The sequence below is a fragment of the Mustela nigripes genome, chromosome 5 (genome assembly GCF_022355385.1).
Source record: "Mustela nigripes isolate SB6536 chromosome 5, MUSNIG.SB6536, whole genome shotgun sequence".
Taxonomy (NCBI): Eukaryota; Metazoa; Chordata; class Mammalia; order Carnivora; family Mustelidae; genus Mustela; species Mustela nigripes.
The window spans coordinates 30,115,214-30,140,622 of record NC_081561.1 but is presented as its reverse complement, the minus strand read 5'-3'; the positions used below and the strand labels follow the sequence as shown (position 1 = coordinate 30,140,622).

Here is a 25,409-nt window from a genome sequence, read left to right as displayed (position 1 = left end):
TAACTTGGCTCAGCCAGGAGGGCATCATCTACTCACCTTTAATCCTTGCCGAAGTTGTTTAACTTCCATCCCTCATTTCATTCCCTGCATTGGTAGGAATGAAAAGGGTACTCAAATCACAGAGATAATGTGAGAATTAAATAAAATTAGGATATATAAAATCCCTTGTGTAATCCTAGGTACAAACTCAAATACTCAAGAATTGCCCAATAAATTTTAGTCATTTCATTGCAGCACGGTGAGTACTCTCTTAATAGAAATATTAAGGCATATAAGAAAGGCTGCTTATCAGCAAGGCTTGGGTGTGAATTAATACAGAACTTTAGATAGTTGTGCTTTAAGATCTATTCTGAACCTGAGATATTGTAATCATATTAATATAATGTGTAATAATTATCTAAAAGTGGGATTATCTGTTTAAAATTATATGGTTACATGAAAGGATGTAACTCATAGTTTTACTACAGTGTGTCTTTCCTGGACCCCTTGATATATTCATTAGCCAAGTTTTCTCATATTTCCTCTTTGGATAAAGTAGGAGAAGATGAATAATAAAGAGCTATTTTTTGAATAAAATAAGGAAATCAGGGTACCAGAAGTAAGTGATTGAACACCATTTCACATAAAATATGAATTATTCTAAAGCAGAGTGGTTGTTCCAAGGCTGACTTTGCATCCTTAATCAATCTCTCAGCTCTGTGAATGTTTTGATTTTGACAGTTGGATCTATCACATTTTTAGGTTAAGTGTTACGCAAAGGAATTTTCAAGACCATCCATCCACATAGATCATGTCTTCTAAGTCCCTTTCTCTCTCTCTCTTTTTTAAAGATTTTATTTATTTATTTGACAGAGAGAGATCAAAAGTAGACAGAGAGGTAGGCATAGAGGGAGGAAGCAGTCTCCCTGTTGAGCAGAGAGTCTGATGCGGGGCTCGATCCCAGGACCCTGGGATCATGACCTCAGCTGAATGCAGAGGCTTTAGCCCACTGAGCCACTCAGGCGCCCCTAAGTCCCTTTCTCTATGTGTATTCTGGAGATGCCACTAGATTTAGGTGCCAAATCCAGAAAACCTTTTCATTCAGGTTAAGGTAATTATATTCTAAATTTAATAAAATTTAAATTAAATTAAATTCCAAGTCCCTTTACTTTATCAAAGGCATCTCTAGTTATAAGACTATGCAGACTATCTTCTCCAATCAACAGCTGCATTTCTAGCCTATCATCAGTTACCAGGAGATGCTGCTGCCTGAGCTGTCCATAGAATGACAGCATTGTTCAGTATTAAAATAGCTGTAAGATCACAGAGCCTTCATTTCAGTGGTGAGAGGAAAAGGAATTCCTTCAAATCTACAACAACAAGTTGTGATGTAGTAAGGACCAGATTAATTTATAATCATCTTCCCTCCACTCCCTCAGCTCCTAAACATGCTCAGACATACATTTGTCCCAAAAGTCTCAGAGATGTGTGCACATCATGCCCAATATGGAGCTGCCTCACCATACAGGTTATAAAATGTTTCACAAGCAAATAGTACTCAAGTTAAAACAGTTCAAATGAAGACAATCTGTTACGAAAGAGGATCTTCATACTGAATCTCTGATCAACAACTAATGATGCTGTTCAGATCTGATGCTGATTGGTTCTCAACTTGTAGATTATCCAATCCAAGAACACAGACATGAGTTCTTTGGTTAGTATTATTAGGGATGTGCATGGAGGATGGTGCTAGTTGGTCCTCATTGATTTAGATTTGCCTGCCTCCACGAACCCTGTCCTCTGTATTTTCCATCATGGCATGTCTGTGATTCCCTAGAGGCTTCTTGATGGCAGCTCTGACAGTGATACTGATGGTGCTGAGCCCTCCCATGGCTTGGGCCAGGGAAACCCATGTAAGTGCACACCTGGGGTGGTGAGCTATTAGGGGATGAGGAAAGGAAGGGAGTTAATTCTGTCACTGTGTTCAGACTGTATCCCTTAGAAAGTTGTAAAATTTCCTTCAGTGTCCACTGATCTTTATCATTTGGCTTTTCATTTCTTTTCTCAACAAAAGGAACTTCTATGCCTTTTCTTTCTACAAGAGAGGGTAAGGAATCTCCATATATATCCATCATTCAGTCTCAACTCTTCTCCAGTGAAACATCTCCAGGCTTACATTCCATTTCCTCAAGGTCTGTGGGAATAATGATTTCATTATAATTTTTTGTTGAGTTGTTTTCTTTATTATGTTGAGTTATACTTGGTAAAGGGGAAATCTCTAGGGTATAGAAAGGACTTAGAAAGGTCTCTTCTAGAAGAACCTGTGTGATATCCTCAACAGGATCAGTGATGCAGGTGTCTCTCCCTGAGAAGAGAGGATGTATCAAGAGGTCTCCTTCATTATTTCCTCTTCTTCCTCCTGAACTCCAATGTTTATAAAACCTATATTCCTATATTGTAGGTTTTCTGACAGAAGTTAGGATTTGTTTTCTATTTCTCCCATAGAAAGCAACCTGGAGCTGAAGCAGAGATCCTTATTACTTGAAATAATGCTGTAGATAAGGAGCATTATGGGGAGTTCTTTGATGCCTTAAAGAAATTAAGGCATATTCTGAAAACCTCACAGGGTATAGTGTTTATTATGAATTTATTTTGAACCTTTCTGTAGTACTGGTTTCTCCCCCATGTCTCCTTTCTCTGACCCACAGAAGGTCTTCAAGTAGTATAAGTTTTATGAAATTCTGGTCTTACAAATTTCTGGTCAAAAATATTCAAATATCAAGAATTTCATATGTTTCAAACTAAACACACTGAGCAGGGTACAGAGTGTGTGAAGGTTGTTTACATCCATCTTATCGGGCTAAATGTCTAGAGAACTCATTGGCTTCCTTGGGTCTTGGTCCTCAAATCATGGACTAATTCATCATGGCCTCTGTTTTCTGCAGTTAGCCAGTTTGGGGAAGGCTAATTAGCCCTCTTCTTTTCCTTCTAGGTCATCACCATTACAGAGAATCACCAATGTTTGCATAAAACTTTAGCACTACAATAGATCCATTAGATGAATTGAAACTTAATGACATTTTCCATCGTAAAATCATCTTTCCCTTACCTGTGAATATTTCTTCCAATAACAACAACAACAACAACAACAACAACAAAGAGAGAAAATTTGTCTGAATTTCTCAGAGGATGCAGAAGGGATTTAATGTGTTATCAGAGAAAAAGAGTGTTGGAGCTTGAGCCCCTTCTTGCTTTCCAGGATCTCTACAATGATCCAAGTCCCAGAACCCTGGGTTTATTCATTTAAACTATAAATACTTTTATTAGTATTATTTCTGGGCTCTGTTTGAGGATCTGAGAATACTGTTTGGATAAGATAGAAAAGTCCTATGGCTAGAATCAAAAGATAAGAAATACTAAGTATTGGCAAAGATGTAGAAAAAAAGAAGCCTAATGGCTTTGGTGGGAAAACAAATTTGTGTAGCAACTATGGAAAACTGTATGGAACTTCATCAAAAAATTAAATATAGAGTCACATAAGATCCAGTAATCCCACTGCTGGATATTTACCCAAAGTAAATAAAACACTAATTTAAAAGATACATGCACCCTCCTATATATTGCAGCATTTGTATACAGTGCAAACCTAGTGTTCATCAATAGATGAATGGATAAAGAAGATGTGGTATATATACACAGTAGAATATTCCTCAGCCATAAAAATGAGATCTTGCCATTTGCAAGAACGTGGATGGACCTGGAGGGTATAATGCTCAGTGAAGTAAGTCAGACACCGAAAGACAAATACCAAAAGATTTCACTAAATGTGAAGTTAAAAAACAAAGCAAATCAACAACAAAAAAAGAGACGAACAAAAAGTCAGACTTTTAAATACAGAGAACAAGCCAGTGGTTGCCAGAATAGAGAGAGTGGGGGATGGGTAAATGGATGACAGAGGTCGAAGAGCACACTTTCTGTGATGAGCTTGAGCATGTACAGGATGGTGGAACCATTATGCTGTACAATGGAAACTAATATAACACAGTATGCTAATTATACCTCAATGAAAAAATGTCCACTACTATCAAAGTCATTAAAAACTTACCTAACAACAGTGTAGAAAGCCCAATAAACATTTAACAAAGAAATTTCAGAGAGCAGTAAGTGCAGTATAAACACAACAGTGCAGAGTATTGTGACAGAGATTTGGATTCACCTGACCTCAGTTCTAGTGGCTGGGGAGCTCTCCCTGAGAAAGTGACATTTAGCTGGCACATGCTGATGAGAAGAAACTGGTCATGTGTAGGATCTGAGGGACAGGTGTTCTGGGGAGAGAGAATAGGATAAAGACCAAAGTGTGGGAAGATGTTTGCTGAGTTGGAGGGACAGAAGGAGTGTGGGGAGTAAGCTGAGGAGTGCTCTCCGGGTTGCCACTAGCACGTTTCTATCACTAGGGGAATGCCCACCATGACCTCATTGTTGGTGCTTTTTTTTTTTTTTTTTAATTTAGATTTTTATCTGATTAACTTTAGCTTATATTGAAGTTTGATATGATTTTCTTTAACTAATGACATACTAGTTTTCAAAATGTTTATCTGCTAGTTTATGCAAACATGAACACAGCCCAAAGGCTGTGCCAAACACTTGTTAAAGTTGTTTTATTAATTTTTATCTTCATAACAGGCACTAGTAACTGATTCTTTCAGAAAGCTGTAGATTTGTAGGCTTCTCTCAGTAAACTGTAACAAGAATGGAATTTAAAAACGATACCTGCTCTTGATGAGACAAAAATTCTTCGGTCATAATATTTCAACACAGACGTCATACTGTGGCAAATTCAAAGCCAAAAGCCTTAGTTTTTACAAGAAGCTCAGAGGAGCATCATGTGGAACAATTACCCAAGGACAGTGACACTACAGGCTTCTCACAGTCCAGCTTGGCTGTCAGGAACATGTCACTGATCCAAAGTGGTGACTGAGTCAGTCAGGAAATATATATCTGGTTATACATATTTTTTGGTTTGAAAATAAGGCACAGGGATAATCATTACATCTTTCAGACATCCTGAATTTTAGTCTTTCCAGTCACTGTTCACTTTGTTTTGGGTGAGCCTGAAGGCTTAGCACAACCAAGAACAGTAATTTTTTGGTTAGAATTCTTAGTATCTTTTGATAATCTCTTATTAAGCGCTATGAATGTTTCTTAGGAATCTGGTGCCAGTGCTGAGCTATTTTCAGCACAATTCATCCACAGGATAAGGTTTTTTTTTTTTGTCAGATATGATATTGGCAAATTTTTCAATGCAATACTCAGCTTTCTCAAACAAAAGAAGCTTTTTCATCACATATATTTCAGGTAGTCTAACAGAGGTTCTTACCCAGGGACATTTTTACCAGCACCCTCTACCCCTGAGGTATAAGAGCAATGTCTGGAGCCATTTTCTGGTTTTCAAAACTGGGGTTGCATCTGACATCTAGTGGGAAGAGGCTAGAGATGCTGATAGACATCCTAAAATGCACAGAACAGCCTTCCCACAACAATTATCTTGTCCAAAATGTCAACAGCTGTGGTTATCAATTGTATTGTTTTCTCCTCCCCATTTCTCATTTTGGGTTTTGAGTCTTCTGTCTTTTGTTTTTGTTTTTGTTTTTTTCTTAATGTAGTTTAAGAATTGCTAATTTCAGTTATTTATTTATTGATTGAAAACTGGGTCATTACTTTCAATGTTATGTTATTGTGTCTTCTGGTCTCTATTTTATTTCTGATTTTTCTTGTTATTTCCTCCCTCTACTGAATTTCCCCCAAGTTTCTTTTTCTAGTTCCCTCAGGTGTCATGTGTTTGTTTGAACTTTTTTTTCCCTTTTTTCTTTTTTTTCCCTTGACACTGGCTGAAAGAGAACTCTTTATTGCTTTAATATACAGAAAATTCAATAGTGCACACTTTGGCCAGTTTGGTGGTCAGTTCTTTAGGCTTTGCCTTTTCCAACTTGGCAATGCGAACCACCGACTTTAGACCCAGGACATTGTCTCAGAGACAGACGATCTCACCACATCTGTCATTGTAATTTCTCTTGATAGCCTCCAACTGTTTAAGAAGAGCTCATTTGTCTTCTGAATTAACTTGTATGAAGGCGACTATGGTGCAGATCTTCCCGTGGACCAGACACCCCAGCCTGGCCTTCCCCTTGATTATGTGGGGGAATTCCCATATTAGGATACGGGGCAGGCAGGAAGACATCCAGCTCAATGGGATCCATGTCATATGAAATCACTACCAGCTAAACCTTCTTGTTTTCCACCAAGGTGGTGATAGGATGAACCTAGATCAAAAGACAGTTGGCCTCTTAGGGGGACATCCCTTTACTAGCAGCTTTCATCTCAGCCAAGCCAACAATTTCTCCTTCTCTTGCTTTGCCTCTGGTCTGAACCTGTGGGCCAGCTTAAGCCATTGAGTAGCTGTGTGGCTGTCAAAGGCTTAGGGACTGGCTAATCATGAGAGGTACTTCTAGACATTTATATAGAATAACCCTTTGCTGCTGCAGCAGGAGTAGCCAAGATATTTGACAACGTGGGTGAGGTCCCTTTTGGGCTGGATATCTTCCTGTCCATTGCCAAAATTCTTGGGTCTTTTCTCAGACAAGGGATTGACCACCTTCTTGGCTTCCTGCTTCTTGACCAGAGTCCAGAGCCATCCCTCAGCCTCCTTTCCTTTCAGCATCTTGGTGGAGAGAGCTGAATTTTTTCTCTTAATACAGGAATTTACAGCATACATTTCAGTTGTGTTTTCTTTTTCTTTTGTCTTGAGACATATTTTGATTTGCCATTTGATTTCCTATTTGGCCCTTTGCTGGTGCAGTAGTGTGTTGTTTAATATTTACATATAAATATTTAACATTTACATTGTAGATTTTCCAGCTTGTTTTACTGTTGATTTTTAGTTTTGTACCATTATAGTTGGAAAATATATGGGGTATCATTTCACACAAATGAACAGAACCCCAAAATGTTAACAGTGCTGAGGTTGAAAATACTGATTTATACTGTGCTGCTTCTCAAAACTGTAGACTCACACTTTATACACACACTCACCTTCCAATTCATGTCTTTGTGGTTTTAGTTTGTTTAAATAAGGAAATAATAAAGTATAAAGTTGTATACCTTCATCAATTTCTTGTAGAGACCATTGAAGCCAAGATCTTTTTTTTACTTTTTGCTTTATACAATGTTTTTCAATATTCTGTGATTTCTGGACGATCACCATCTCTGTTAACTTTCAACAACGTGCCTTTATAAGACATGAATTGTGGCTGCCACAAGTATTTTTCAGTAAAATATATCAAAATGTTGTAGTAACCCTACATTCTATTATATTGATAATGTCAAATGCTCCTGGTTTTTTTTTTTTTTTTTTTTGGTCTCCTTTTTAAATGCAGAGGTATTTATCTCCTATTTTTAAATGTTTCATGTTAATCAGACTTGAATAAAAAATGTTTCTTGGGGCACCTGGGTGGCTCAGTGGGCTTCGGCTCAGGTCATGATCCCAGAGTCTCGGGATTGAGCCCCACCTCAACAGGAAAACTGCTTCCCCCTCTCTCTTCTTGCCTCTCTGCCTACTTGTGATCTTTGTCAAATAAATAAATAAAATCTTAAAAAATTTTTTTCTTAGTTTGATTAAACGTGAAACAGACATATCCATATATACATACATCTATGCATATGTGTGTGTATGTATATGTATATATTTGCATACATATATTATGATGTGTGTATGTTTACATATATTGAAACTTTCAGGAGCACATGTGACCGATTGACTAATTAGAGCTTTGACATACTTGACCATTTACCTCACCAGACTAGATTTGCCAAATGGATTCTGCATCAAAATTTTTAATGCAATCTCATTTTCTAAGACTTCTGAATTTGGAAATGTGAGTAAAAATGGAGGAACTATATTACAACCATGGTTTTAACCTCAAAATTCCTCACTCATATGCCTTTGAATTCAGTATACAAGTCAAATACTACCAGCACCCATAGGCTTTTAGAATCCACTGCATGTGGTATCTCTAAAGGTCTTTCTCCTTCCTCTCACTGTCTGCTTCAGTGAACTGTTTTCTCTGGTTTCTTAAGGAAGTTTCTCAATTCTTTCAAGCTTTTGCAGTTACATGACCTTGACCTGAAATGTGGCTTCCTCTTCCCCAAACACACACACACACCCTCCAGCTCACATCTGCTTAATCTTTCATGTCACATCTGGAATGTCACCCTTGAGACCACCTCTCTGGCACTCTAAGGTAACGGAGATCATCCAATTATTCTCGGCTCTAGAACTGCACACGTTTCCTGTGACGTTTCTCACCCCGCACAAAGTCTGGCCTGGCTGAGTTTTGTGCGTCACTTTCCCTGCATTTTCAGCTCCAGGAGTGGAGGAGACGCTTCTGTTTCCTTCTCTGGATTCGCAGGGGCGGCAGGGGCCTGAGCTTGTACCAAGTGTTGAGGTGGGAGAGGGGAGAAGCAGGTGGGGGTTTAAGGCGGGGGAAAGGGCTGTGGGAGGCGAGGAGGGAGGCGGGTCTCTGTCAGCGGCAGGCGTCCAGGAGAAGGTGGTGAGAGGCAAATGCCGGGGCTATTCAGGCTGGGGGTCCGCCGCCGAGCCCGGGACCCAGTGGCCGCCTCTCCCGCCGCCCGCAGAGGGAAGACGGGCGGTGTGTGCTGGTGGTTGGGGGCGCCGGGGGAGCCAGCGAGGGAGCCGCCGTCAGCGTTTTCCGGGAGCCCGCGGGTGACCGGATCGTCTCTGTCCCCACAGCACATTTCCTGTACCTGACGACGTCGGAATGCTACTTCACCAACGGGACGGAGCGGGTGCGGCTCCTGGAGAGACACTTCTATAACGGCGAGGAGTTCGTGCGCTTCGACAGCGACGTGGGGGAGTTCCGGCCGGTGATCGAGCTGGGGCGGCCCAGTGCTCAGTCCTGGAACAGCCAGAAGGACTTTCTGGAGGATGCGCGGGCCTCAGTGGACACATACTGCAGGCACAACTACGAGGTGGGTGAGAGCTTCACGGTGCAGCGGCGAGGTGAGCGCGGCAGGGACGGAGATGGGGGAAGGTAGGGGTGTGTGTGTGTGTGTGTGAGAGAGAGAGAGAGACAGACAGACAGACAGACAGACAGACGGATACTGAGACAGACTCGTCTGGGGGTGAGCGCACAGGGTCTTGAGCAAGTACAGGTTAGAAGGATCCCTGTGAGAGTGCCCTGTCAGGGACATTGTGGTCTGTTTGTGTCACTGTGCAGAGTGTGTGGTTGTGATTGTATGGTTGTGTCCCTGTGTGGTTGTGCGGACAGTGTGTGAGGGGTGTGCTCTGAAGCGGGGGGGCGGGGGGGGGGCAGAGAATGAGTGTGAGCTGGGCTGTGGGCCTGGATGTGGGGATGGGCTGGGAGAGTGGGTGTGAGGGGAGGATGCAGCAGGGGACATCTGACATCCTTGGTGGCCCCCGAGGGAGAGGTGAGGGGAGCTCAGGAGCTGCAGGTGGAGGGAACACTAGGCAGGTGGTGGAGTCCTGGGGAGGGAAGTGGAGGGTGTCCTGGTTAGGGTGAAGGTTTAGGGGAAGGGAGAGGAGGATTAAAAGATTAGGGAGAATGTGAGGAGGCCAGTCACCCTCTGTTCTTGCCACTCACCCTTCTTAATTCTGAACCCCTGAAGTAAGTGTGCCTGTCTGTGTGTGGGGCCATTTCATTGAGAAAAAGTGTCAGACTAATTTTTAATGGGTCCAAGAGACCTCTGAGACCCTTATTTATTTGTGATTTTGAAACTGCATTTTTAATTACATTTTTGTTACAAAACATATTGATACTGCTGTTTATATAATGATGAAAGTATTTAAGGAGTTGCATACGATTTTTTGATATAGTTGTAACAATTCACCTCACATTCCCCTTTGCTAGACCTTTTTCAATACTGCCACATGCTCAGTTGAGAATTTATCTTGTTAATTTTTAATCTCTATTCCTTTGATTTCTAAGATTATTGAACATTATTTTCATATATTATTTGGCTAATGATTTTTACCATTTAAAAAATTATCTACTGTCTATTATCTTGGGGTTTTGGTGTTTTTCTCAGTGATTATATACATGCTCTATAAATAAGATTATTAACATTTGCTGACATTTGATCCAGCATTTTCCCTAGTTTGTGGTTTGTATTTTGGTTCTGTTTATGACTTCTCCTGCTAGGGATGGAAACATTTTTATTTTAGGAAATATACTGCAAAATTTTTAGCAGTGGTTTCTCCTCAATCTTGAATCTACCATTTTATGGTATAAAAAGCTTTTCATGTATTTCTCCTTTTACCAAAACAGAAATTATATTTATTCAGGCTATAATGTCAGGGATGGTCTTGGGCACTAAGGATACCTGTTAGTGAGTCTCAGATCCTGCCCTGAACTCAAATGTTAGTTGTAAAAAGGAGAAAATTATAAAATGATAACAATTCTAATAATAGATATTTTTATACTGCAAAAAAGAAGGACTGATCAGCTGGTGGAATTATGAGAATTTTTTTAAAATAAGTGAGTTTCCTTGCTCTTTTTCCTCTTTTAGGACTCTTGCTATTCTTGGACTCAACTCCCAGAGCTAGAGAACCAGCTCTGTCTTTCCTGCTTCCCAGGGTAGAACTATGTCTGGATTGTTCCAAGGTGTGAATGTAGCATTCCCAGGATTTCACACTCTCTTTCCCCATCTACCTCAAGCTGTTCCCCAATTTATCCACCCTGCTTAGAGCAACAAAACAAAGATAATAAGTAGCTAACACATACTGAAGGCTAAATTCCAGTTACCGTTTTACATCCTTCGGTACATTAATCTTCACATAACTCTAACAGCTAAGTTGATATCACTATTCCCCTTGATATCTTAGAAAGCTGGGGCACAGAAGAATGTCAAAATTCTCCCAGGATGAATAAGTAATGTAGCAGAGTCTGGATTTGAACTCAGTCAGCCTGCTTCAGAAATTGTGTTTTTAAGACACTTTATGCCTTACAAAACTTGGAAACACTTCTACAAGGATTAACGGCTTCATACCATGAAAAATAAACCCACAAATTTACCCAATAGCTTTCAAATCAAATGGACCCATGCTGTCAGGATTAAACTCAAGGTTCACGATACTGGTTTAATTGGGCTACATGGTCAGCTTTAGGAAAGCCTGCTTGAGACTCAGCCAAGGACCAGAGACCGGAGGTAGCCAACATGGGAGACTGAGTCTGTCATCCTCACTGAGTCCCTCTACCTCTTCTCTTCTAGTGGAGCCTATAGTGACTGTGTATCCTGTGAAGACCCAGCCCCTGAAGCACCACAACCTCCTGGTCTGCTCTGTGAATGGTTTCTATCCAGGCCACATTAAAGTTGGGTGGTTCCGGAATGGCCAGGAAAAGGAGTCTGGGGTCGCGTCCACAGGCCTGATCTGTAATGGAGACTGGACCTTCCAGACCCTAGTGATGCTGGAGACAGTTCCTCAGAGTGGAGAGGTCTATACCTGCAAGTGGAGCACCCCAGTTTGATGAGCCCTGTCACTGTGGAATGGAGTGAGAAGCTTTCTGATCTCCTAAGTTCCTCACCCACTAAGGAGGGGACTTTCCTTTTCCTGAGTGTCAGGGTTTTCTCTCCTTACACCATGTTTTCATTTGTTCCATGATCTCTTCTCTTCAGCACAGATCACTGGGGGTTGCTGAGTGATATCCTGTGGTAGAAATCCTCTGATAGTTTCTAGATATCCTGTGATCATTTGTATAGATCCTGTATTCCCTGGTGAGGCAGTTATGCCTGGCTGGCAGAACAGAGGTTGTCCATGTTTTGACATTTTCCATGGCTCACAGGTCATGGTTCCCTCTTCACACTGGGCACCAGTCCCCTGGTTCGGGTTGGGCTTGTGCTTCAAGCGCTGTTGCTCTGAGTTGTTGATTGTGGTCTCAGAAGAGGCACATCCTCCATAATGTAGGAACCTTCCTGACTTGAGGGGAATCCAATCTTGACTCTGCCTTTCCTTAGCTGTGTTGCTCTGCACAATCTGTTGAGCTCTGTAGACTCCATCCAGGCTTCTCATCCTTTGATGCTGAAGTAGTGGATTTTTTTAAAAAGATTTTATTTATTTATTTGTCAGAGAGAGAGAGTGAGCGAGAGAGCGAGCGAGCACAGGCAGACAGAATGGCAGGCAGAGGCAGAGGGAGAAGCAGGCTCCCTGCTGAGCAAGGAGCCCAATGTGGGACTCGATCCCAGGATGCTGGGATCATGACCTGAGCTGAAGGCAGCCGCTTAACCAACTGAGCCACCCAGGCATCCCTGAAGTAGTGGATTTGTCAGAGCTGTGATATTTAAAAAGTTCAGCGACTAAACATTGCATTTGTGCAATATGATTTTTAAATTTCTTTTCCAGAAATTGAAAATTATTCGATTTCTTCAAGGCAGTCTGTCTTCCTCATTCTCAGAGTTCTCAATCTCAGAGTCTCTATCGGAGATGTTAGAGTTGGGATAAAAATCACTAAAACTGTTTCTTCTCTCAGGGGCACAGTCTGGGTCTGCACAGAGCAAGATTCTGAGTGGAACTGGAGGCTTTGTTCTGGGTCTGCTCTTCCTCGTGGTGGGGCTGTTCATCTACTTCAGGAATCAAAAGGGTAAGGCACCTGTTGATGAGTCTCCACAGAGACCCTGTGGGGGAGAAATACAGCTTTGATCAAATAAGGTCTCTGTGTACCAGTGACCCTGTATGAAGCGTTTCTTTCCCAATTCGACTTCAGATTTCTTAGAAATCTAGAAAGCAACAGCCCATGGTTACTGGGTTTTAGTATAAGAGATTATGGCCTGTAGAGATAAGAGAGAGGTTAACAAGCGTGGGAATCTTGGTTTGGGATCCTGGGCCAAATGGAGGAAGAGGCACTAAAGCTAGTGAAATCCCACTGTATTTGTGTGACGGAAGCTTCGTGGGTCACATCTCTCACTTTTTTCTCCACTCTGGCATCATGTCATGTCGGTTGTGATTAGATTTAGAGAAATCTAAGGAGGCGGGTCTGGGGCTGGGACCTTGTGTGTAGGGACAGATTTACCTTCTTATATGTTAAGTATATGTCTTCTCTTCTCTTTCCCAGGACACTCTGGACTTCAGCCAACAGGTAATGCTCTGTCATCCTCTTTAGTGATAGATTTGGTTATTCCAGAACAAGTGGTAATGGTGAAAGACAGAAAAAATGAGAAAGACTTTGGATCTGACTTCTGATTGGGCAGTTTACCCTGAAGCTTCCTTTCTCCATTTAGTAAAAGTCCTGTGCTGTGAAATAGCTTCAGATCAAGAAGACCTAAGAATATGCTCTTCTTACTGCAGGGCTTTAATTCAAGGCCCTGGGAAAGGGAGAAGGAGCTGCTTGGAGAGGTGGGTCTGGAAATAACACTCTGCTCTGTCTCTGCAGGTCTCCTGAGCTGACGTGGAGATGGTGACACTCCAGGAAGAACCTTCCTTCCCAGCTTCTTCTAAGAGTGAAAGACTTCCAGCTCTCACTCCTCCACAGTTACAGTGCTTTCTCAGATCTGGTTGGCCCGGCTTCAGTGACCTTGCAGCACTTGTTCTCCCTGTGGCTCTGTCTGCCCCTTCCTTGACCTGGAAGCCCCAGTGTGACTTCAGTACCTCCTCTGCATTCTCTCTGGTCCCCTTCTGCATCGCCTTTCCTGCTTCCCTGCACGGGAACTGAACTTCTTCTCATGTATCTTCATAAGCTTTTCTCAAATAAACATGGGGTTAAAATAATCTGTTTCAAATAGTTTCAAAGAAAAGAGGTATAAAAAAAAAAAAGACAAAGGGAGGATTCCACCACAATAAAATAATGGTTTTTATTTATATCCCAGAATTTTGCTCAGATATGGGGATCTTGAAAGTATCCTTGTTTCATTCCCATTTATTCTTGAGCTTTACAAGTTCTGTAATTAGACATATTTTCTGGAGTTTGGAGGAAGCCCTTAATGACCCATAAGATGATGATGTCCTACATGTCTATGTTCTGAAACACAAACACACCAGTCCTTTTGCACGATGGGATAAGGAAAGGGGACAAAAAAATATTCCTGCAATGTAATGCAAATAATTTTTACAGAGGTGATGCCCTTAGACTTTTTATAATAACATTCTTTTGTCATTTTGTCCCTGATTTTTTATTTTTTATATTTTTATTTAATTTTATTTTTAAAGTAGGTTCCATGCCCAACATGGAACATGAACTCATAACCTTGAGATCACAAGTTGAATGTTCCACTGACTGAGCCAGCCAGGTACAAATTTCCCTGATTATTTATAGAAAGTATCCTAACCTGAGTAAACCCCTTTCATTATACTGATGGTGAGCTCTGTCTACCCTTCCATCTTTTTCTGGCTCTCAGATAAACTTAGTGGCATGCTAACACTTTGGCTTGGGATGCAGCCTTCCCAATAACTAAGTCTCAGACCACCAAGACAAAGCCACAACTCTAGGGGAAAGATACAATTCTGACCTTCCAGACTGTGTGTATTCTTATTGTCTACAGGAATATCCTGGATGGATAATATCTTAGCAGATCAGAAGGAGTACTGGGAAACAAAGGGGGAAATTATGAATATTCAGATGCCCATACAAACAATGAAATGTTATGCAGCTGGAAGGAAAAAATAACACACTGCTATAGAATAATCTCTCAAAGGTGTTTGTATGGGTACAGAAAAGTTTGTAAAGCAAACAACATTTTGTTTAATAAAATAGAAGAAGAGAATAGGAATATATACCTAGATCAACTCATTTTGTCTATATCACCCATCTGTCATTATCTCTTTCTCATCTATCTAATCTACATACTACAATGGAAGGATTTTTAAAAAAAATTGTCGCCTCTCAGTCAAAATGTATGAATAGGTTGAAGGGAACAGAGATGAAAGCTGTACTATTCTGAATATATCTTATTTAATAGTTTTAATATGAGGACACTTCAAATATTTTATGTCATAAAAACTTTAAATAAAAAGTTTAAAAAGACAATATATAGAAAAACAAAACTGTATTGATGAAACAAACATGACAAAAAGCATATGGTGGGGGGGCGCCTGGGTGGCTCGGTGGGTTAAAGCCTCTGCCTTTGGCTCAGGTCATGGTCCCAGGGTTGTGGGATCGAGCCCCGCATTGGGCTCTCTGTTCGGCGGGGAGCCTGCTTTCTCCCCTCTCTCTCTCTGCCTGCCTCTCTGCCTACTTGTGATCTCTGTCTGTCAAATAAATAAATAAAATATTAAAAAAATATATATGGTGGGAAACAAACAGGAAATTAAACCAAATATTTTTGGTTCTTAGAACACTGTGTAACTGTAATTGTAAGTGAGTATATAGCTCTAAATTCCTCAGACTTCAATGAGATAAGAGTTGGAAAGGTTTCAGACAAATGACCTTAAATTGCTTAAGGAGATAATGAGTTCTGCTGTCATATTCTGTCTGAAGAGTCACTTTGAAATATAAATCAAATCTAAAGAGCAGGCAGTAGATTCAGAAGTTCATGGTCATAGTGATTTCAACACGATTTCTCCACTATTAGAGACAACTGTAATTTATCAAGCCAATTCAAAGTTTATTTTATGTATATTTTAGTTCTATCATGCATTATTGATGTGAAGCAGTTTATCATCCTGTGGGAGTTTAATAAGGTAACTGTCATGTACTCAACATTTATATGATCTTATCAAACCCTGTTTGATCCCAGGGTTGCAATGTTACTTTTGTTGTGTTCTCTAAGACGAAGACGTGAGTTGTCTTATTTATCTTAGATCTGCGGTCTGACGTTATAATGTAGGATTAAAATGCATGGCAGGAATATTTCAGTGGAGATGCTTTCTGTTGCTAGTGGAGAAAAATCAATCTAATTTGGTTTATTTTTCTTTAACTCTTGTCTCACATGGCAGACAGACCCAGTGTAGCTCATCTCCAGAACTGGTCAAGTCATCAGGCCAGTGATGTCGCCAGTGATGGTGGGACTTTGTATCTCATTTCTCTATCATAACACCACACATCAGTGTTCTGGAAATGGTAGTAGGCTGCCTGCCTGGAGAAGCTTCAGGATTCATTTTCTCTTACAATTTCCAAAGGTAGGAAAAGGAACTGTTTCTCCTCATATGCATTTATAAGAGGGAACTAAACATCTTCAAGTATTCCCAGTAGATGTACTTCCCCACACATTAGGAGGACCATGGGATGACTGTGGTATTTTCTGACAAACCATGCTCCACCCTTTGTGGGTTGGGCCTGCCTCACCTGGAGGCAGGATAGATGGACTGGAAAGATGTGAGCACATAATCTTGTTTAGGAAGAAAGAAATGTTAGAGGGGGTAGAAGAGAACAATTTTAGATGAGGATACTGTAGTATCTGGTACTATTAGAGTGTTAGTATTTTTTGTTATCTCCCCATGAAAGATGCTAATTGTTGAGGGGCAACATCAATTCAAGGTTGTGAGGGTTTTTTTTTAAATGTGGAGTATTACATGGCAGCTATAAACCCAATTACAATTAAAGACAACAGCTAAGCAAGAGGATTATTTATTTGTTCTTAGAACTTAACATGCTGATACTTAATTTTATAAGGAAAAATATATTTCTCAGAATATTTCCAAGGACAATTAATGTGTGTTAAGTTTGATAAAATGCTAAAACCTGTTATATATATATATATATATATATAAATTTTGATAGGCAATCTTATAGGAATTGATTTCTTATTGATTAAATATGCCAGTACAACAGAGTCCAGAATTAGATTGAAGAGTTGAGGTTTAGTTTAAAATAGAGCATTTCAAGCAACCCAAATAGATTAAAGATTTAAATGTGAGACCTGTAACCATATAACTCCTGGAAGAAAACATAAGCAGTCAGCTCCCCGACATCCATCCTGGTGATGATATTTTTGGTTAGACACCAAAGGCAAAGACCACAAATAAAACTGAAATGTTGAATTACATTAAAAAGCTTTTGCACAGCAAAAGAAACTATCAATTAAATGAAAAGGTAACCTATGAAATGGGGAGAAAATATTTACAAATCATATATCTGGTGATGGGTTAATATCCAAAATACATAAAGAACCAACTTACTCAACTTAATAGCAACAGAACAAAACCAAACAACAGCAAAACAAAAAACCCAATCTAATTAAAAATTGGGCAAAGTGTCTGAATAGACGCTTTCCCAAAGAAGACAACAGATGGCCAACAGGCACAAGCAGAGATGCTCAACATCATTAATCATCAGGAAAAAGCAAATCAAATCCACAAGAGATATCACTTCACACTTGTTGAGTGGCTTTTATCAAAAAGAACAGAAATAACAGGGGTTGTTGGCATGGATGTGAAGAAAATGAAACCTTGTGCACTGTTGGTGTGAATGTAAGTTACTGGAGCCCCTGTGGAAAACAGTGTGGAATTTCCTCATAAATATTTTAAAAAGACCTTTGATCCAGCAATTCCACTTCTGGGTACTTAACCAAAGCAAATTAAATCACTAACTTGAAAATATACTTGCATCCCCCTGTTTATTGCAACATTATTTATAATAGTGAAGATATGGAAATAACCTAAGTGTCCATCAAGGGATGAATGGAAACAAACATAGTATACATACATCAACAAATATTATTCAGCCATAAGAAAGAATGAAGTTTTGTCATTTGTGACAACATGAATGGACCTTGAAAACATTATAGGAAGTGAAACATGTCGCACAGAGAAAGGCAAATTAGAGTGATCTCATCTATATGTTGAACCAAAAGATTAAAAAAAAAAACCCAAAATAGAAAATCTCACCAATACAGAGAAGATAGGATGATCACCAAAGGTGGGAAGCTGAAGATGATAAAATAAGTCTGATGTGTGTAATAGGTAGCTATTCTTTTTTAGATCAAGAAAATTCCCTTTTAATAGAATTCTTAAAATCTAGATATAGAAAAATTAGGTATAGGATTTGAATCCCGTCAGATGTTATTTTATGATTCTACCAAGATGGTCATATATTTTGTCTCCTTCTTTAACTTAATATGATAAATTGCATTAATTAATTCTCAAATTTTAAAACAATCCTGCAGTCCTGGAGTAAAATACACATAGCCATGATGTATTGTGTGCCCTCTCCAGTCAGCGAACGGGAGAAGAATGAGGCACAAACAAGTCGGCTGCAAGAGATTGGGAGTAGGGGCCAACAGTTGAAAAGACTGCTGCCCCTCAGTCTCTAACTCCTCTATCTCACTTTTATTAGCTAGAAACAATGACCAAGGAGAAGAGCAGATGAAGGTCAAACAGTCATAGATCTTGTAGATAAACAAGAACGAGGCAGTTTATAGTTATCCAATTAGCCACAGGCACTTTTGGGAGGAGAAAGGGGAGATAACAGAAAAATGAAGCAGGCAGCGTTCTGCCCTGAGCAAGCCCGCATCCCCAGCTGCTCAGCTTCAAGGCCATATATCATCCCCTCCCCCAAAGGCCTGTTGCCAGTATGTGTTTTTCTTAAGCTATATCTAAATGTGTTTGGTAACTAGTAAAATCTCCCAGGGGTTATATTTTAAATAATACATTGTTCTGAGGGGCAGTTGAAATTGTACCTTTTGAATATCACTGGATTCAATTTGATAATTTTTTCTTAAGAATTTTTTAAAATTTTTTATTTTTTATGAACATATATTTTTATCCCCAGGGGTACAGGTCTGTGAATCGCCAGGTTAACACACTTCACAGCACTCACCAAAGCACATACCCTCCCCAATGTCCATAACCCCGCCACCCTTCTCCCAACCCCCCTCCCCCCAGCAACCCTCAGTTTGTTTTGTGAGATTGAGAGTCACTTGTGGTTTGTCTCCCTCCCAATCCCATCTTCTTTCATTTATTCTTCTCCTACCCACTTAAGCCCCCATGTTGCATCACCACTTCCTCATATCAGGGAGATCATATGATAGTTGTCTTTCTCTGCTTGACTTATTTCGCTAAGCATGATACCCTCTAGTTCCATCCATGTTGTCGCAAATGGCAAGATTTCAATTCTTTCGATGGCTGCATAGTTTTCCGTTGTGTATATATACCACTTATTCTTGATCCATTCATCTGTGGATGGACATCTAGGTTCTTCCCATAGTTTGGCTATTGTGGACATTGCTGCTATAAACATTTGAGTGCACGTGCCCCTTCTGATCACTACATTTGTACCTTTAGGATAAATACCCAGTAGTGCAATTGCTGGGTATAGGGCAGTTCTATTTTCAACATTTTGAGGAACCTCCATGCTGTTCTCCAGAGTGGCTGCACCAGCTTGCATTCCCACCAACAGTGTAGGAGGGATCCCCTTTCTCCACATCCTCGTCAGCATCTGTCATTTCCTGACTTGTTGATTTTAGCCATTCTGACTGGTGTGAGGTGATATCTCATTGTGGTTTTGATTTGTATTTCCCTGATGCCGAGTGATATGGAGCACTTTTTCATGTGTCTGTTGGCCATCTGGATGTCTTCTTTGCAGAAATGTCTGTTCATGTCCTCTGCCCATTTCTTGATTGGATTATTTGTACTTTGGGTGTTGAGTTTGCTAAGTTCTTTATAGAATTTGGACACTAGTCCTTTATCTGATATGTCGTTTGCAAATATCTTCTCCCATTCTGTCAGTTGTCTTTTGATTCTGTTAACTGTTTCCTTTGATGTGCAAAAGCTTTTGATCTTGATGAAATCCCAATAGTTCATTTTTGACCTTGCTTCCCTTGCCTTTGGCAATGTTCCTAGGAAGATGTTACTGTGGCTGAGGTCGAAGAGGTTGCTGCCTGTGTTCTCCTCAAGGATTTTGATGGATTCCTTTCGCACATTGAGGTCCTTGATCCATTTTGAGTCTATTTTTGTGTGTGGTGTAAGGAAATGGTCCAATTTCATTTTTCTGCATGTGGCTGTCCAATTTTCCCAGCACCATTTATTGAAGAGGCTGTCTTTTTTCCATTGGACATTCTTTCCTGCTTTGTCAAAGATTAGTTGACCATAGAGTTGAGGGTCTATTTCTGGGTTCTCTATTCTATTCCATTGATCTATGGGTCTGTTTTTGTGCCAGTACCAGGCTGTCTTGATTATGACAGCTTTGTAATAGAGCTTGAAGTCGGAATTGTGATGCCACCAACTTTGGCTTTCTTTTTCAATATCCCTTTGGCTATTCGAGGTCTTTTCTGGTTCCATATAAATTTTAGAATTATTTGTTCCATTTCTTTGAAAAAGATGGATGGTACTTTGATAGGAATTGCATTAAATGTGTAGATTGCTTTAGGTTGCATAGACATTTTCACAATATTTATTCTTCCAATTCAGGAGCATGGAACATTTTTTCATTTTTTTGTGTCTTCCTCAATTTCTTTCATGAGTACTTTATAGTTTTCTGAGTATAGATTCTGTGCCTCTTTGGTTAGGTTTATTCCTAGGTATCTTATGTTTTGGGGTGCAATTGTAAATGGGATTGACTCCTTAATTTCTCTTTCTTCTGTCTTGTTGTTGGTGTAGAGAAATGCAACTGACTTCTGTGCATTGATTTTATATTCTGACACTTTACTGAATTCCTGTACAAGTTCTAGCAGTTTTGGAGTGGGGTCTTTTGGGTTTTCCACATATAGTATCATATCATCTGCGAAGAGGGATAATTTGACTTCTTCTTTGCCGATTTGGATGCCTTTAATTTCCTTTTGTTGTCTGATGGCTGAGGCTAGGACTTCTAGTACTATGTTGAATAGCAGTGGTGATAATGGACATCCCTGCCGTGTTCCTGACCTTAGTGGAAAAGCTTTCGGTTATTCTCCATTGAGAATGATATTTGCGGTGGGTTTTTCATAGATGGCTTTGATGATATTGAGGTATGTGCCCTCTATCCCTACACTTTGAAGAGTTTTGATCAGGAAGGGATGCTGTACTTTGTCTAATGCTTTTTCTGCATCTACTGATAGTATCATATGATTCTTGTTCCTTCTTTTATTGATGTGTTGTATCACATTGACTGATTTGCAGATGTTGAACCAACCTTGCAGCCCTGGAATAAATCCCATTTAGCCCATTAACATTCAGGGTAACTATTGAGAGATATGAATTTAGTGCCATTGTATTGCCTGTAAGGTGACTGTTACTGTATATTGTCTCTGATCTACCACTTGTAGGCTCTCTCTTTGCTTAGAGGACCCCTTTCAATATTTCCTGTAGAGCTGGTTTGATGTTTGCAAATTCTTTCAGTTTTTGTTTGTCCTGGAAGGTTTTAATCTCTCCTTCTATTTTCAATGATAGCCTAGCTGGATATAGTATTCTTGGCTGCATGTTTTTCTCATTTAGTGCTCTGAATATATCATGCCAGCTCTTTCTGGCCTGCCAGGTCTCTGTGGATAAGTCTGCTGCCAATCTAATATTTTTACCATTGTATGTTACAGACTTCTTTTCCCGGACTGCTTTCAGGATTTTCTCTTTGTCACTGAGACTTGTAAATTTTACTATTATGTGACGGGGTGTGGGCCTATTCTTATTGATTTTGAGGGGTGTTCTCTGAACCTTCTTAATTTTGATGCTCATTCCCTTTGCCATATTGGGGAAATTCTCCCCAATAATTCTCTCCAGTATACCTTCTGCTCCCCTCTCTCTTTCTTCTTCTTCTGGAATCCCAATTATTCTAATGTTGTTTTGTCTTATGGTGTCACTTATCTCTCGAATTCTCCCCTCATGGTTCAGTAGCTGTTTGTCCCTCTTTTGCTCAGCTTCTTTATTCTCTGTCATTTGGTCTTCTATATCACTAATTCTTTCTTCTGCCTCATTTATCGTAGCAGTGAGAGCCTCCATTTTTGATTGCACCTCATTAATAGCTTTTTTAAAATTTCAACTTGGTTAGATTTTAGTTCTTTTATTTCTCCAGAAAGGGCTTTTATATCTCCCAAGAGGGTTTCTCTAATATCTTGCATTCCTTTTTCGAGCCTGGCTAGAACCTTGAGAATTGTCATTCTGAACTCTAGATCTGACATATGACCAATGTCTATATTGATTAGGTCCCTAGCCTTCGGTACTGCCTCTTGTTTTATTTTTGGTGAATTTTTCCGCCTTGTCATTTTGTCCAGATAAGAGTATATAAAAGTGATGTTGAACCAACCTTGCAGCCCTGGAATAAATCCCACTTGGTCGTGGTGAATAATCTTTTTAATGTACTGTTGAATCCTATTGGCTAGTATTTTGTTGAATATTTTCGCATCTGTGTTCATCAAGGATATTGGTCTATAGCTCTCTTTTTTGGTGGGATCCTTGTCTGGTTTTGGGATCAATGGTGCTGGGAAAATTGGACAGAGGACATGAACAGACATTTCTGCAAAGAAGACATCCAGATGGCCAACAGACACATGAAAAAGTGCTCCATATCACTTGGCATCAGGGAAATACAAATCAAAACCACAATGAGATATCACCTCACACCAGTCAGAATGGCTAAAATCAACAAGTCAGGAAATGACAGATGCTGGCGAGGATGCGGAGAAAGGGGAACCCTCCTACACTGTTTTTGGGAATGCAAGCTGGTGGAACCTCTCTGGAAAACAGCATGGAGGTTCCTCAAAATGTTGAAAATAGAACTGCCCTATGACCCAGCAATTGCACTATTGGGTATTTACCCTAAAGATACAAACGTAGTGATCCAAAGGGGCAGGTGCATCCGAATGTTTATAGCAGCAATGTCCACAATAGCCAAACTACGGAAAGAACCTAGATGTCCATCCACAGATGAATGGATCAAGAAGATGTGGTATATATACACAATGGAATACTATGCAGCCATCAAAAGAAATGACATCTTGCCATTTGCGACAACATGGATGGATCTAGAGCGTATCATGCTTAGCGAAATAAGTCAAGCAGAGAAAGACAACTATCATATGATCTCCCTGATATGAGGAAGTGGTGATGCAACATGGGGGCTTAAGTGGGTACGAGAAGAATAAATGAAAGAAGATGGGATTGGGAGGGAGACAAACCACAAGTGACTCTTAATCTCACAAAACAAACTGAGGGTTGCTGGGGCGAGAGGGTTTGGGAGAAGGGGGTGTGATTATGGACATTGGGGAGGGTATGTGCTTTGGTGAGTGCTGTGAAGTGTTTAAACCTGGCGATTCACAGACCTGTACCCCTGGGGATAAAATATATGTTTATAAAAAATAAAAAAAAATTATATAAAAAATAAATAAAATAAATTAACTGCAAGACTAAAATAATCACAGTGAGAAAGCCATGAGTTCCGTGCTTTGCTTTCTCCTCCTCTGGAATTCTGCTGCTCTTCTTGGTATTGAAACTGCACTCCTTGGTAGGTGAACTTGGTCTTGGCTGGATTTCTTGTTGATCTTCTGGGGGAGGGGCCTGGTGTAGTGATTCTCAAGTGTCTTTGCCCCAGGCGGAATTGCACTGCCCTTACCAGGGGCCGGGCTGAGTAATCCACTCGGGTTTGCTTTCAGAAGCTTTTGATTCCTGAGCGTTTTCTGTAGAGTTCCGGAGGACGGGAATACAAATGGCGGCCTCCTGGTCTCCGGCCCAGAGGAGCCGAGAGCCCTGTGGCCCCACTACTCAGTGCGCCCTCAAAGAACAGAGCCCAGTTACTCCCCTCTGCCTGACCTCCAGCCACGCTCCGAGCTCACTGAGCCTGTGACCAGTTCACGGTAACACTGAGCTGTGATCTTAGTGTCGGCTCTGTCTCTGTATCCGGTTTTCCCGTTCCAATACCTGCAAGTTCTGCGACACTCAGACACCCCCGATCTTTCTGTGACCCTGCGGGACCTGAGGCCACGCTGACCCCGCGTGGGCTTCACCCCGGTTTAGCCTCTGCAGCGATGTCCCTCAGCGGAACAGACTTTTAAAAGTTTTGATTTTGTGCTCCGTTGCTCCGCCGCTTGCCGGGAGCCGACTCCTCCCCCCGGGGTCTATCTTCCCGTTGCTTTGGATTCACTTCTCCGCCGGTCCTACCTTTCAGAAAGTGGTTGTTTTTCTGTTTCCAGAATTGCCGTTCTTCTTCTCTTCGATCTGCTGATGGATTTGCGGGTGTTTGCAGTCTTTAGATAAGCTATCTAGCTGATCTCCTGCTAGCTGAAGTAGTCTCAGCCTGCTACTTCTCCGCCATCTTGACTCCTCTCTTTTTCTTAAGAATTTTGCATTTGGGTGTGCCTGGGTGGCTCAGTGGGTTAAAGCCTCTGCCTTTGGCTCAGGTCATGATCCCAGGGTCCTGGGATTGAGCCCTGCATCGGACTCTCTGCTTAGGGGTAGCCTGCTTCCCCTTCTCTCTCTGTTAACTTGTGATCTCTGTCTGTCAAATAAATAAATAAAATCTTGAAAAAAAATTTTGCATTTGTCTTTATAAGAGTGATGAGTCTGTGTATTTCTTTTGGTTACAATGCCCTTGTCAGATTTTCAAATAAAGGTTATCCTGGTCTCACAGAAAGTATTTGCAAATGTTTTCTTTCTTGTTACTTTTTTGGAACTTTGTATAAGTTAGGATGGCTTCTTTCTTAAATATTTTGAAGAATTTACTGGAGAGCTAAACTTGGGGTTCAATTGCAGAAAAGTTTTGCATAATGGACTTATTTTCTTTATTAGGGCACCTGGGTGGCTCAGTCATTAAGCATCTGCCTTCCCCTTAGGTCATGATCCCAGGGTCCTGGGATAGATCCCGGCATTGGGCTCTGTGCTTGGCAGGAAGCCTGCTTCTCTCTTCCACCTCCCCTGCTTGTATTTCCTCTCTCACTGTCTTTCTCTCTGTCATATTAAATAATAAATAAAATCTTAAAAAAATAAAACAATTGATAAAACAAAGTAGAGATGGCTGTATGAGTTAAATTAGGACTCCAATCAAAGTATATGGCCAACTTTTGAATCAGCATAGTTGGAACTGGAAGAGATTATGTTGAGTGAAATAAGTCAAGCAGAGAAAGTCAATTATCATATGTTTTCACTTACTTGTGGAACATAAGGAATAACATGGAGGACATTAGGAGAAGAAAGGGAAACATGAAGGGGGGGGAATCAGAGGTAGAGACAAACCATGAGAGATGGTAGACTCCAAAAAACAAACAGGGTTTGGGGGGAGTGGGTGGGGAATTTGTTGGCCTGGTGATGGATATTAAGGAGGGCATGTATTGCATGGAGCACTGGGTGCTTTATGTAAACAATGAATCTTGGAACACTGCATTAAAAGCTAATGATGTACTATATGGTGGCTAACATAACATAATAAAAAGAAAGAAAGAAAATAATATGGAAAGTACAAAAAAACCCACAACAAAATATATGGTCAGGGATTCAGAGAAACAATATGTAATAATCATAGTGATAATCTTCCAAGAAGACAAAGCAGTTTGAAATGTATATGCACTAAAAA

The 25,409-nt window shown here is 40.4% G+C and overlaps 2 pseudogenes; one reads left to right on the top strand and one right to left on the bottom strand.

The window, feature by feature from the left end:
• Positions 1 to 1,778: 1,778 nt before the first annotated feature.
• On the top strand, positions 1,779 to 15,228 carry LOC132017847 (DLA class II histocompatibility antigen, DR-1 beta chain-like; annotated as a pseudogene).
• On the bottom strand, positions 5,891 to 6,697 carry LOC132018483 (large ribosomal subunit protein eL8-like; annotated as a pseudogene).
• Positions 15,229 to 25,409: the final 10,181 nt, after the last annotated feature.